We start from the raw sequence: 14,857 nt of genomic DNA, 5'->3' as shown, positions 1-14,857 counted from the left end.
TAATTGTAGAGTTCTATCTTGTGGACGCCGTGTAGTCAGGTGATAGTCAACTGACCTTTCGGTGGAACATATCGCCTCCATCTTCGGGTCGAAGAGTGAGTCAAGCAAAACTTTCACCCGACTATACACCATTATGTCCCCCTCACAGCCGCCGCTGTGAGAATATCACCCACGGCACAGATAAGTAACTGTTTAACGTACCATACAAAGCTCTGGCATTTATGCTGCGCATGCGAAGATTATTAATTGATCTTTCATCTCCTCTGGAACTTCTGTAAATAGGGACCAAGGGGACTTGAAGTCATCACTGTGATTGGAACTTATTGTTGACTGAGAGTCTAAGTTTTGGCGCTGTCTGTACCCACTATTCCATGTAAAACCTTAAGTTTAATGACTTCCCCTCGCCTTCTCCCCACCACAGTCACCCCTCTCGGCAAGTTTTCCCCTCAAATCTCCAGCCATAGCGACAGCGCTCTTTCGCCAACAGACTCCCATCGCCGTGGAAGAAGGGAAGACGCGTGGCCATTTTGATCAAGCAGTAGTTTATCGGCAGCAGTGGATGTGTGATGTGGTAATTCTTTTCAGTGTGCTGGATATCTGTTTGTGCAGTCTGTCACGTGCTGGGAAAGGTTTGATATGCATACTGGTTCTTTGTAGTACTTACATAAATAAGAAGAATTTTAAATACGGGTGATGTGAATGTGTAACATGGAAGCTTTGACGTAACTTTATACTACACACAAGATATATAAGATCTTTGTTATTATACGCGCTTATTAAAACATTGTCTGATGCCCAAAGCTTGTTTAAACCGGAAACCAAATTACGGGAATAAATAGTTGCAGATAACTTTCTTTTATCTGCTTCAGAAGCTCGGCGAAGAGTCTTAAATGATTTACGGGACAGATGCTTACTATTACTGAAATTCCTTGCGGCCCAAGCTAACCGGAAGTATACATCTTTAACGTGCCGTCAACAATAATGTATCATTTATGGCATTGTTAAAAGTGTAGCGGAATTCCATTTGTTATCGCCGTGACTGGAATTTATCTATCTAATGTTCCTAAAATTCCTAAAATGGCTAACAGTTCTGGGGGACATTCATTATCAACCTGTCTCTGGCTGTGCATATAAACATAAATTGTAATACCACTTGCTGGAGAAAGTTCATGACTTCGGCTGTTGCTCTCAGTAACTAATAAAATTCACAAAATGTACTATGGATTTTGTTTTAATCTTTTTCTGATAAAGACATTTGTGATTGTTAATATCTATGCACAAATGTCCCTGCCAACTGTTTCCATTGGTTATGGGCACTTTTCCGAGTTCTACCCCAGAGACTATTAACAAGATTAAATGGCTGTGTGCAATAATATTCAAGATTTTAAGTTCTCACGGCGATGACTGAGCAGTATTCAGTAACCAAGTTCATGGAGCTGAGCCCCTCTCGAGAAGGAGCCAGTCAGTCGCTCAGCTACTCAAGAATTTCCCAGCATTTTATGTAACACGAAGGTTCACAAGCGTCCTCCATTGCCCCTTATCCTGAGCCAGATCAATCCAATCCACACAATTTCAGCCTATTTCCCTAAGATTCATTATAACATTGCCCGCCCACCTACGTCTTGGTCTTCCCGGTGGTCTCTTTCTTTCTAGCTTTCCCACCAGTACACTATATGCATTCCTCTTCCCCATTCGTTCTACATGCCCTGCCATCTCAACCTCCTTGACTTGATCATTCTAATTGTACTTGGAGAAGAGTACAAGTTATGAAGCTCCTCATTATGCAGTTTCCTCCAACCTCCTGTCACTTCATCTCTCTTCGAACCAAATATTCTCTTCAACACCCTGTTCTCAAACACCCTCAGTCTATCTTCCTCCCTTAATGTCAGAGAACAAGTTTCACACCCATGCAGAACCACAGCAAAATTATAGTTTTATGTATTCAAATTTTTATGTTTTTGGACAGCAGACGAGAAGACAAAATGTTCTGGACTGAATGGTAGCAAGCACTACCCGAGTTCAGTCGCCTCTTAATTTCCTCCTGAATCAGGTTTCGATCTATTATCGTTGTACCCAAATATCTCAACTGTGCCACATTTTCAAAAAAAATTGTTTCCTATCTTTATGTCATGATTTCGCCCTGCATTTTGGTGACGAGACAGTAACATATACTTAGTTTTCTCTGTGTTTACTTCTAGACCAACCTCTTTACTTGCATCAGTTAAAGTTTGTGTGATTTTCTTTATGGTATCTACATTATCACCCAGTAGATTCACACCAACAGCTGATGTGTCCCATTTAGTTTCAGTCCCACATGGTTTTCCTGGACCTTCCTAATGGCATATTCTACAGCAAAGTTGAAATGTAGTGGTGATAAAGCATCTCCTTGTTTTAGACCATTCTGGATAGGAGAATTATCAGACAAATGTTCACTTATACGGACTTTACTATACGTTTTGTTTAAACACATTTTAATCAACCTAACTAGTTTCATGGGTACCCCAAACTCTATCAGAATATTGTACAATACTTCCCTCCTAACTGAATCATAGGCTTTCTTGAAGTCTACGAATAGCTGATGTACTGTCTCATCGTACTCCCATTTTTGCTCCAGTATCTGACGAATGCAAAAGATCTGATCGGTAGTTGATCTGTTACGTCGAAACCCACACTGATGATCCCCAATAATTTCATCTATATATGGACTTAACCTTGAAAGAAGAATATTGGACAAAATTTTATATGAAGTTGATAGCAGTGATATCCCTCGAGAATTACTACAGTCAGTGTTATCACCCTTCTTGTGAACTGGTACAATAATAGACTCCTTCCACTGATCAGGAAATTTTTCCTTATGCCAAATAGAAGTAGGAAATCTGCAAGCAGATCACCGTTCTCTTCCTTCACTAAGTTACTGCTAGGCTGGTAACTCCTCTTAAAGTCATTTATTCCTCTATACAGGTCTCTAATGTTCTTGTTCTTGCTGTTCATTGCCAGCTCATCAATTTTGTCTTTCAGATATTCCCTCTTTTTGTTCCTGAAATGCCTGCGGGTTTCACGTCTTATATTGTTCAGGTTATCCCCATTTAACTCGCTTGGATCCTGTAACCATTGCAATTTGGCCTGCTTTCTTTGATCTGTTAATTTTGAGCATTCATCATCGAACCATGGCTTATGCTTCTTCGGTTCATAATAACCTAGACTCCCTTTGGCAGACATTTTTATATTCTCTCTAATAGTTTCCCATGCTTTATTAACTTCAACCTCAGTTTCCAAGTTTTCCACAGCCGCAAACCTATTTGAGATTTCAACACGATACTGCTCTTTACCCTCTACCTCATTTAATTTCTTCACGTCTTATATTATTCAGATTATCTCCATTTATTTTGCTTGGATTCAATAATATTAAAACAGTGTGGTGTTAGGGTATGAGTTTTTGGTTTAGCCTAAATGTAATCAGAAAAAATCAATTTCCATATTTTTAATTCAGCTATCAAAATGGAAAGAAACGAGTACACACTATATGCATTTGTATCCCAGTAAGGCTGACTTAACCATTCATGCGGTAAGCTAATAGGAGTTAAGGGCTTAAGCCCTACTGCACAGCTTCTGGCCCTGCAGTTTGTGTTCCTGAAGATTGTCACAATATAGAGGCCATGATTGGACACCTCGGAAGCATTACAGCATAATTAGCGTTATCCAGTTAAGTACGGTGCAGCTGTATCTCTATGCCCCACCCCTCCACATGGCGTTATGCGTAATTATTTAAGCATAGGGATATACTATACCTTCAACTCGTTATTTGTAAAGACCTCACGAACTTAATGTGCTGGATTCGAGAGCCTCACTGGGGCGACTATAATGGGTTGTCGCCTGTCTTCAGTGTTGAAGAATTAAAGCTAACGGCCAGCTAAGTCATCTGAACCGTAGTGGTTTATCCGAACTGTGCCACCATACAACCGTAATTTTGAATATTTGGGCGACATGAATAAAAATGTGCATTATAGTGTTGATGGAATCTCTCTGGACCATCTATTGTTCTAAGTTCACTTAATGTTGGTGTGAATTCTGAACCCTCTGGCAAGGACAGTCAGGAAAAAGGTAAAGCCATCCCTGTAACAGGCCATGGAGGCCCATAGGGTTGTGAGACATTGAGCGTCCCACATTATCTAGACAATCGGCTCACAGGTTGACAGCCTTACGCGCCGGCCGCCCTTATCCCCCAGGAAGATTCCTGGTACTGATTTCTGTTAGAGGCTGAGTCGACCCCAGGGCCTTAGTGCGGCTGGAAAGATTGGGTCAACCGAAAAAATCCACCTCATCTGGACTAGAACCCGCGACCTTCCGGCTTATAGCATAGTGCCTCAACCAACTACGCTACCGCGTACCCCCTCATAGTCAGGAAATGTCACAACAATATTTGTAGCATCTGGTATTAGTAAATCCATGAAGAACTTCATGCGGTCCTAAAACACTTCATCCATTTGACAGCTTCCGATTTCTCCTCCCAGCACTGCCCCAAATGAAAAGGGCAACCGACTGCAATACATTGCTGCAGCCCTGGGGGAAGCTTGGCCTCCTCTACAGCCAGTTTCCACTGCTCCCTATTCCACATCTTCTCTATCTATAAAGTCTACATGCAGCTCTCTTATATTCATTAAGTACGTAACCAGCCACATCTTGACAGATTACGGAACACTGAGCAAATTCTTCGGAACGTGTAAACCATATAGTTATTGGGAAAATTTTTGCTCGTAGGAAAAGGTACTATCTGTAAAAACACACTCAGCATACTCCCAGTGCCCAGTCGTGTTATGATCTGTCAGTTCGAAATTGTGGTAACTGCTCATTCGCGACGTGTCCTAGTGCCCAGTCGTGTTGTGATCTATCAGTTCGAAATTGTGGTGACTGCTCATTCGAGACGTGTCCTTGCTGTGATGTTTCGGATCCAAATTACGGTAGGTAGGTAGGTGGGTACCTCAGTCATCACATCACCCGGTGTCAAGTGCATCCAGATTAAGTGGAATGGTTCACTTCTATGAATAAGGTAATACAGCTTCAGTTTCCATAAAACGAGGTGAATTTTTTGACCACACGAACAACAACCAACCAGTCGAGATGATCTGTACCATTCCATTCGCCTATTCCAAATGATGAGAACGAGTTCTCTCTCATCCCACAGGTTGAAGGAAATTGCCGCACCGTAAGAATCGCTGGCTGTACATTCATTAAGAAGCCATACAAGAGCAGGGAGTTAAACTGTGTCTGTCGTTCATTTACCAACACAACGTGCGGGTCTGGACCCAGGATAGCGCAGTCAGTATAGTGACTTGCTACGGGCTGGACGACAGAGGGGCCGGAGCTGGAGTCCCGGTAGAGTAAAAAATTTTCTCGTCACCGCAGTGCCCAGACCGACTCTGGGACCCACCCAGCCTCCTATCCGATGAGTACCGGGGACACTTTCCCGGGTGGTAAAGCGGACGGAGCTTGAAGCTGACCACCTCCAGCTAGTGCCGAAATCAAGAAAACGTAGATCTATACATCCACTCTGTCATAAGTCTTCATGTCGTTGTGCTTAACTAGGATAACTTTACCTTACATGCAGGTCTACAGATATCTTGTGACTAAAAAATTGAACCCACATTCTTCACAATATTGCGGACTTCTGAGATGTGACACCGAGCAGTTGGTAACGTTTCGGAGGAACCCCTCGCTCTTTACCCTTTGATGGAGACAGCAGGTTCGTTCCAAATTGTACTGCGTCACAGCAGACGGCAATCTTGACGCCGCCGCAAGAACGTCTCGTCTGCGTAGCAGTTGTCTCCCATTTATGTGCCTCCCTCCACTCCCATCAGTTGTGAACGTCTCATCTGCGCAGCAGGTGTCTCCCATTTATGTACCTCCCTCCACTCCCATCAGTTGTGAACGTCTCATCTGCGCAGCAGGTGTCTCCCATTTATGTACCTCCCTCCACTCCCATCAGTTGTGAACGTCTCATCTGCGCAGCAGGTGTCTCCCATTTATGTACCTCCCTCCACTCCCATCAGTTGTGAACGTCTCATCTGCGCAGCAGGTGTCTCCCATTTATGTACCTCCCTCCACTCCCATCAGTTGTGAACGTCTCATCTGCGCAGCAGGTGTCTCCCATTTATGTACCTCCCTCCACTCCCATCAGTTGTGAACGTCTCATCTGCGCAGCAGGTGTCTCCCATTTATGTACCTCCCTCCACTCCCATCAGTTGTGAACGTCTCATCTGCGCAGCAGGTGTCTCCCATTTATGTACCTCCCTCCACTCCCATCAGTTGTGAACGTCTCATCTGCGCAGCAGGTGTCTCCCATTTATGTACCTCCCTCCACTCCCATCAGTTGTGAACGTCTCATCTGCGCAGCAGGTGTCTCCCATTTATGTACCTCCCTCCACTCCCATCAGTTGTGAACGTCTCATCTGCGCAGCAGGTGTCTCCCATTTATGTACCTCCCTCCACTCCCATCAGTTGTGAACGTCTCATCTGCGCAGCAGGTGTCTCCCATTTATGTACCTCCCTCCACTCCCATCAGTTGTGAACGTCTCATCTGCGCAGCAGGTGTCTCCCATTTATGTACCTCCCTCCACTCCCATCAGTTGTGAACGTCTCATCTGCGCAGCAGGTGTCTCCCATTTATGTACCTCCCTCCACTCCCATCAGTTGTGAACGTCTCATCTGCGCAGCAGGTGTCTCCCATTTATGTACCTCCCTCCACTCCCATCAGTTGTGAACGTCTCATCTGCGCAGCAGGTGTCTCCCATTTATGTACCTCCCTCCACTCCCATCAGTTGTGAACGTCTCATCTGCGCAGCAGGTGTCTCCCATTTATGTACCTCCCTCCACTCCCATCAGTTGTGAACGTCTCATCTGCGCAGCAGGTGTCTCCCATTTATGTACCTCCCTCCACTCCCATCAGTTGTGAACGTCTCATCTGCGCAGCAGGTGTCTCCCATTTATGTACCTCCCTCCACTCCCATCAGTTGTGAACGTCTCATCTGCGCAGCAGGTGTCTCCCATTTATGTACCTCCCTCCACTCCCATCAGTTGTGAACGTCTCATCTGCGCAGCAGGTGTCTCCCATTTATGTACCTCCCTCCACTCCCATCAGTTGTGAACGTCTCATCTGCGCAGCAGGTGTCTCCCATTTATGTACCTCCCTCCACTCCCATCAGTTGTGAACCTCTCATCTGCGTCGCAGTTGTCTCCCATTTATGTACCTCCCTCCACTCCCATCAGTTGTCTCTCGGATATTATCCTCTACCTCTCTTTGCGTTGTCGATTGTTACTGGTGTACACGGAGGGGTAGGCGGCAGTCTGAACCCATACCATCCGTGTTTATTTTTTTCGTAACTGTAGTATAATCACTTCGTAATGAAAACTTATTCCCGTTTCCCCAGCCATTCTCTCGCTAACGTCAAAGGCCACGAAACCGCGGCCGTGGGACAGTACTAAATGATACACTAATGAAAGAAGGTCGTGTTTAGCGGCACCATGCTCAAATCATTTTATGACGAAAAATCGCACAATCCATAAGTTTAATTAAATAATTACTGGTATTAAGTCTGAAAAATTACATTTATTTCAGTAACATGAAATGCTCAAAATAACATTTATTTTTTTATACTCACATAAATGTAATTGTGGGGTAATGTGACCGTTCGCCCATCCTGTCAGTTAAAAGTCGTTACAGTTCGATATCTATATTGTAACTCAATAAAACCCCTTTATTGGGAAGCTTCGAAGAACCGAAATTCATGTCCCTTAAAATCCGTTCGTGCTAACATGCGCTGTTGAGGGGCATGCTCTCTACCGGAAGTGAGCTGCTCGTGACGTTTGCTGGAGGATGTGCACGAAGACTCGTCGCACCATTTTGGTTCAGTCTCCGTATGATCTGGAGAGAGTGAGAATGATGGCTTTAAACCACGCCAACAGCCACTTGACTTCAATTATGCGTGGACTATGAACAGCTGGACGTTTCATAACCCCGGCTGCCACACACCTCTTCCTGTTATTCCTGACTCCAAAACTTCCACGTTCACATATCCGTAGAATTGTGAGCACTGCAACTGGAAACAACAGTTCAGAACTGAAAGTATCATTTCGCCAATATTTGAAAGTCTCTAACTTCATGCTAAATAGTCGTCATGGCGTGGCTTGTTAAAAAAACTTCCTCCTTAAGGATCGCGAAGTCGAACATTGGTCGCTATCCTGAGAGAGCCTCTCCTTCTCTCAACTTCATTCGCAAAGATCCACGTTAATATTTCCCTCAAATTTATCCCTACGTCTGCGAACTGATCTTGAATTTTCCGACCAAAATCTGTTTGCATATATTGTTTCCTCTTTGGTTCTGTATGAAGATTTCACCACCCAAACAATATTACGTAAAGCGGGCACATTACGAAGTTCTTTATTATGTAATTCTCTCTCTCTTGGGAATAAATTTACCCCTCAAACGCTTTTTCGGATATCTCAATCTACGTTCGCATCTCAGGTTAAAAGACCAAGTTTTCAGCTGTAACTCGATGTACATTCTGACAACTTACAGCCACTTTAATTAACACTGTCACAATTTTAACAAAGTTTTTTTAGTTTGTAAGGAAACAGACGTGATTTCATGTCCATCTCACCCCAATAACTTGTGAAGCAAATGATGGATTGTTATGAATGTTTGTGAACATACCATTAGGAGCCACTCGACTCCGCATTGGCGCTTTTTAATATCATACCATAAATAATACCAACATAACAGTTCAGCGGACTTGGGAAGTAATTAGAAGCGACACTAACGGCACTTAGTAGAGGCTCATAAACTATGGTGTAATAGATCTTCCGTATAATGTAAAGTATCAACACGGTAGTCATGTGAAATGTATATTTAGTATAATATAACTACTGAACCAGTGATGATGCTAGGCACCTGAATCTTTGCACAGAGATTATGAGCATAATTTAGAAGTACGAAGGAAAAAAGGTAAAGGTAATTCTCTCCCTGTAACAGGCCGCGGAGGCCCGTAGGGTTGTCAGACGTCTAGGACCCCACATTTTCGAGACAATCGGCTCACAGATGGCGGTGGGGTCAGCGTTACCCGCCGTCCGCCCTTTACCCCCTGGAAGAACCCTGGTACACATTTTTGTTAGAGGCTGAGTCTACTCCAGGGCCATAGTGCGGCTGGAAGGATTGGCAAATTGAAAAATCTAATGACATCGGAAATCGAACCCTCGACCTTCCGGCTTGTACTCGTAGCATAGTGAACAAACAAAAAAGTGGCAATTGGCAACAGTTTAACGTGAAATGTGCAAATCTAACATTGGTGGAATCTGGTCTAGTAAAAATTATTCACAGAAATGGGCCACGATGTTCTATAATCTTAATAATTATAATTTCTGGCGCCCTCATTATGCAAGATCCAAATATGTGAAGGAAAGCGCGGTACTGTCCCACCAAGCAGCGGCCACAATTACACGCATTCTGCCAGAGCCTCTGTCTGAACGTGAGGGACAAGCTGATGGGCTCCGAGGTCGTGTGGTCAAGTGAGCTAACTCCATCGGACATTTCTGTGGCGCAGTAAATATCGGTTTCTGATCAGACCCCAGGGTCACTTATGGTTGTTTGTGGGAACAAGTTGTATTAGCTGTTGAGGTTCAAAGGGGAGCACTGGCCTGTTTTAAGGCACTATAACGAAGCGAAGGAAACTCAAATAATGTGCTATCTGAAAAATAAATTACGTCAGCAGCTGATGCCACATAAACTAAGAAAGCAGTAGTACGTATAAGGAAGTGCATGTTTCTTGAAAGTCGAATTCAGTGCACTCTAGTGGTGGTACCGCGAACTCGAAGAGGTGCAGGAAACATTACGCACGACCCGGTCTGCCATATATAGACATCTTACCAGCGGTCAAGTCGTTTCCAGTCGTGTACAAGTCCGTTTGTCCCCGGTATGGCTTTCTACAGTATACTTGTATCCGTTAGCCATTCTTTGCTAATGATTTGCGTAACCACAGATGTAAATATTTCTCAACGTAAGGTAGCAAGGCAATATTTGAACTTCAGCTCATAAATAATAAACAAATGGGCATCTGTCACAGATACAAGTAACCCCGCACCCAAGTGCTGAGAAACTTAACACTTTGTGCAGTTTACCCATTATTTTAGTGTAACTTGAGGAGACAAGTCGCCAGAGCATGGAAGTAACGAGAAACATTCATAATTTTGAACCGAGTAGAGGAAAGGTAAAAGGTAAAGCTATCCCTGTAACAGACAGTGAAGGCCCATAGGGTTGTGAGATGTCGGGGCTCAAGCATTTTTCCCTAGATAATCGGCTCACAGATGGCGGTAAGGTTGTCAGCCTTACGCGCCGGCCGCCCTTTCCCCCCAAGAATATTCTTGGTACTCATTTCTGTTAGAGGCTGAGTGGACCCCAGGGCTATAGTGCGGCTGGAAGGTTTAGGTAAATTGGGGAGGGGGGGAATCTACCTCATCGGGACCCGAACCCGCGACCTTCCAGCTTGTAGGGTAGTTCCTCAACCAGTTACGCTACCGCGTGCCCCGCGTAGAACGAATGGTAATATTAAAATGGATCACGTGAAAATATATTGCGGGTATATGAACTGGTGCCTTGACAGGAAGGGGCTTGAGGCCTGACAGCTTTTGTCCAATGTGGAGCTGACTGATGAAGTGAATTTAAATAGAACTGTGTTAAGTCCACGCTGATTACAGTCTCACCATTTTGACTCTCTACCCAGTTCATAGCAACACAGCATGTATCCAAAATCCAGTTTAGTACTACCCTCCCATGTGAAAATTCGTATTTGCGGTTTCTATCCAATCATTTGTGTTAAATTTACAAGCGAAGCGAAGTTACTCTTTCCCATCATGTTATATTGCGTCCTTCCTAGCTCCTTGTATTCTGCTATGCTCCAAATCCCTAATGTCGCGTCACTGTACACCTGTTTGGTTAGAAGCGCTGTCATTATCACGTCATGACGTCAGTTGTAAGTTACACCAATTCGATAGCCACTGCAGACGGCAATGTGGCTAAGATATTGCCACTGACTTAACAAGAAGCGTGGGTTATCCCAGTACAACAAGCAGTCCAGTCCGCTGCTGCAAGGTACCTGCGGTAGGCATCTCATGGAATTTGACAGATTAAAGCTAGAAGTTCGGCTAAATAAGAAAGATAGTTTCCCCGTGCCTAATTAGGAACCACGTCATGAAGACTGTGGAAGGTGGAGTTATAGCTCCATTCTTATCTTCGGCACTAGCTGCAGTCGAGTGGTTAGCTTCACGTCAAGGAAATACCACCCCTCCCCGCGGTACCAACTAGATAGAAGGCTGAGCTGGCCCGTTTGGACGGTATGTAGAAGAGAAAAATATTTTGCCTCTAGAGGGAATCGAACCCATATTCCTCGGTGGTCTGGCCCTTGACCCAGCTATCAGTACCAAACACGGCGCGTTCGCTTCGCACATGAAACTCACATTAAGCATTAATTAAGACTGCCAGCAGAGCTCCCGCTTCCTAACCACTTTGTCGAAAGCGTATAGGAAGCGGTTCTGGTAGTGCTGGTGCCCTCAGTTTCACGCTTCGGCCACCTTTATACTCAAAGGATCTCTCGCTAGCTATTGAAGCTGGACTTCTGTACCACAGATCGAACACGGATCCTCCCACCAAGCTAATGCCAAGGGAGCGCAAGTACAGTTTTCCGAGAACTTTACTGGAAAAGCTGGCAGCCACATTTCCCTTTCTCCTCTGACTTGGCAGTTCGTGGCACGCTAACCACTATGTATCCTGTTTAAAACAGTCCTTTCAGCCTGAATCCCTTATTTTCAAAAAATAAAAGTAGGCTTGTGATATCATCTTGCTGTGTCTGTATCCTCCCATTTTTGAATGCCTAAACCAGTCTGTAACTTGGTATATCATGGCACCTGAGCCCATCTCACCGGCATACTTCAGAAATCCCTCGTGTCAGAACGTATACCCCCTATCGTTGCTGGGCAACGGCTCGGTAAACACATTCCCGCATCAACGAATACATGCAGCAGAAGAATTGTTGGGCGCGTCGTTTTCTGCGCATTCCGTGTCGCATCAGAGGAGAGTGTAGGTGTCTTATGTATCGCTGCTAGGCAACGGCTCGGAACGCTTCTGCAGCAATGAATTGTTGGAGTCTTTTACTATGCGGTCCATGTCATCAGAGGAACATAGGCGGTGAATTATTCCCAGACCTTCTTGTTTTTAAGGGGACTGCTATCAGTGAAAGTAATTAGCCCAGTTACCTTTAAACATTTAAGTTGTCCCTGACACTTCAGCAGCAGGAATTTTGCGCTATTACGGAAACAGACTAACAGAAGACGATTTGCTAAAGAAATACGAACCATCTATGACCTCCAGTTGTTTGCAACAAGATGGAAACAACATATTCGGAATGAAAACCTAGTACTACTTAACGCCGTGTCCGGTAGGCAACTTTTCTTACGAGTATGCTACGCGGCAGACTCGACTGAACTGTATTACTCGTATTTATACTGATTTCCCCACCTCGCACAGATAAGCTAAAGAGGGCGACTTACAAGCTGTATGTAGAGTTGCGAAATCGAACTCATAACATTACTTCACGCCGTACAGTAAATAGTGGTTTCCTTTTTTGCGTATCGGAGCATTATATCCCACAAATTATCACAAAACTTCACGAGCTCTACACCGGTCTCTTCTGTATCCGGTTCGACAGCAATGTCCGTACAAAGCGACGGTCAGCAGAAGATTAATGGTGTGAGGCTGCTTTCGAAGAGACAAAAAACAAACTCCGTGGCCCGTAGTCTGAGCGACCGCCGCTTGTTGGCGAAGTTAGTGACTAGTGGCAGAGTTCCTGACTACATATCCAGAGGTCCCGGGTTCAGTTCCAGGCGCTACCAGATTTTCTGAGAAGTAGTGGGTCTGGAACGGGGTCAACTCAGCCTCGTGAAGATAATTTTGGAGTTATATAAAGGAAATAGCGGCTCCGGTGTACAAAACGGAGATAACGGGCGTGGGGATCCGTTGCGCTGGCCACGCGACACCCTCTGTCCGCTAAAGTTGGCACTTTCGAAGAAAGAGGCTGTTGAAAAATTGAAGATGAATCGCCACGCATTGGGCTCATTTATTTTCAAGCTATTTACAGTCGTTTGACAGATGGCACATGTAATTACTGAGGAGCTCTGCAGAACAGTTTCTCAAACCGTGGTCAGTGGGCTACACAGTTGTGTGTGAACTTGTGACTCATAAACGTGTATCACAGGAACCATTTTATTCAGGCCTAGTGTGTGAGATTGTTTTGCTCAATCACTGTGCTGTTTACATTCTTCCTACACAATTGCCACTCCATTCCAGTAAGAGGTCTAGACCCTGCACGGCATGGCATTATCGTCATCCACACGGCGTCACGTTACTGTCACGAAGAAACCGAACAACTGTCAATGTACTGTCACCTTCAAAGGCACGCTGATACAGAGATGAAAACTGATAGTATGGAGGCATGGACTGGATTCAACTGGATAGGATCCGATGATGTGGCTTTGTGAACATCGTAATGAGCCTTGGGGCTCCATAACAGAAGTTAGGAATTTCCTGATGACTAACTGAATGACTACAACTTTTAAAGAAAAGAACTTGCCCAAAGACCACATCCGTTGATATTCCTATCCGAAGTGGAAGTGCCGGACACAAGTCCACACAGGACCTTGTCCTTCCGAATCCCTTAAACCGGATGCTGTAACACGAAGTTAGGTTTGTCTATTATTCCTTCACCTGCGAGACAGTAGCAAGTGGCATTTGTTTCCAATGCCTCGCACGTGGCAGTTAGTAATTGGGACAATACTCTGAACGAGTACAGTCCGTTACAAAAGTAAGAACCTCTTCACAGTTCAAACAGAGCGCTGGATAAGCGTAATCATGTGTAATTTACGAAACTCGGTTCATATGAACATAAACATTCATCTTGTTATCAGGCCTGACGTGTGCATATGGGCAAAGTCATCTCGTCTTCCCAGCCCTGACCCAATGAGGTTTTCGATCACATGTCGATACAGTGGACCTGGCAGACTGCAGTAGGTCACAGATTCTGAGGACTGACGTACTTAACTGTGCCCACACATCTACAGCACAGCGCGTAGTACGTTTCAGACCCAGGTATAACACTTGGAGAAAATCTATCAAGCTGGTTCTTCACGTGAGCTCAGTTTGTGCACAACATATTAATAAGATATGGTGACAGAAGTGTAAAACTTTGCATATGTGTTTCTCGCCTCCACCAGCTTGCGTTCAGAACCGAAAATGTGTGGCTAATTTCATAGGCAAGCCATGCAAGAAATCCAAGCGGCTCGTACGCCATTTGCACGGAGGCTTCAAGAAATTCGATGTAAACTCTAGTGCAGCATGTAATATATAAGTTTGTAGGCTGAATGGATATTGTATACAGAGCCGGCGGTGTTCATTGCGGGACGCCAGGGCACTAAACATTTCGTTGGTGTTGATGTGTTCGACGCTTTATTATTTATTAGAATCAGTGACGACGGGGTGCGGAAAACATTGTTTTTGTTGCACCTAAATGCCATATGGGCCCTCCACCCTCTGACAGACAAGTTGCATGCCCGCCTCGTATGAAGCCGCGCGGTTTCGGGCCATGTGCCGCTTCGCCCCTGATTGTATGGGCGAATCTGGAATCGAAAGTCAGCCAAATCGGACGATACGAAGCAAAGTTTTGGCTGCAGTCTTCTCTATTCTAAGCGTTACTTGATTTTTCTTTGGATCCGTGTATTCTAAACAGTCTTTATTCTTTGACACCCTAAATCTCAGTATAGC

At 44.6% G+C, this 14,857-nt stretch overlaps 2 protein-coding genes across 4 annotated transcripts in view; one reads left to right on the top strand and one right to left on the bottom strand.

Annotated features, from left to right (window-relative positions):
- The window catches only part of LOC111872119 (dedicator of cytokinesis protein 3), a 284,561-nt gene that overhangs the window by 111,879 nt on the left and 157,825 nt on the right, over nt 1-14,857 (bottom strand). The gene's annotated exons all lie outside the window — the stretch shown is intronic.
- The window catches only part of LOC111872117 (innexin inx3), a 33,049-nt gene continuing 18,666 nt past the window's right edge, over nt 475-14,857 (top strand). Inside the window, exon 1 of one of the 2 annotated variants that reach the window (XM_023865694.2) lies at nt 475-571. The gene's annotated coding sequence lies outside the window, so the exon portion shown is untranslated. Of the gene's footprint in view, nt 630-14,857 lie in introns of both variants that reach the window. The other variant, XM_023865693.2, reaches the window with a different exon arrangement.

This window comes from Cryptotermes secundus, unplaced genomic scaffold, assembly GCF_002891405.2.
Source record: "Cryptotermes secundus unplaced genomic scaffold, Csec_1.0 scaffold461, whole genome shotgun sequence".
Lineage (NCBI taxonomy): Eukaryota > Metazoa > Arthropoda > Insecta > Blattodea > Kalotermitidae > Cryptotermes > Cryptotermes secundus.
The sequence above is the reverse complement of the archived record's forward strand: the minus strand, read 5'-3'. Positions and strand labels throughout refer to the sequence as shown.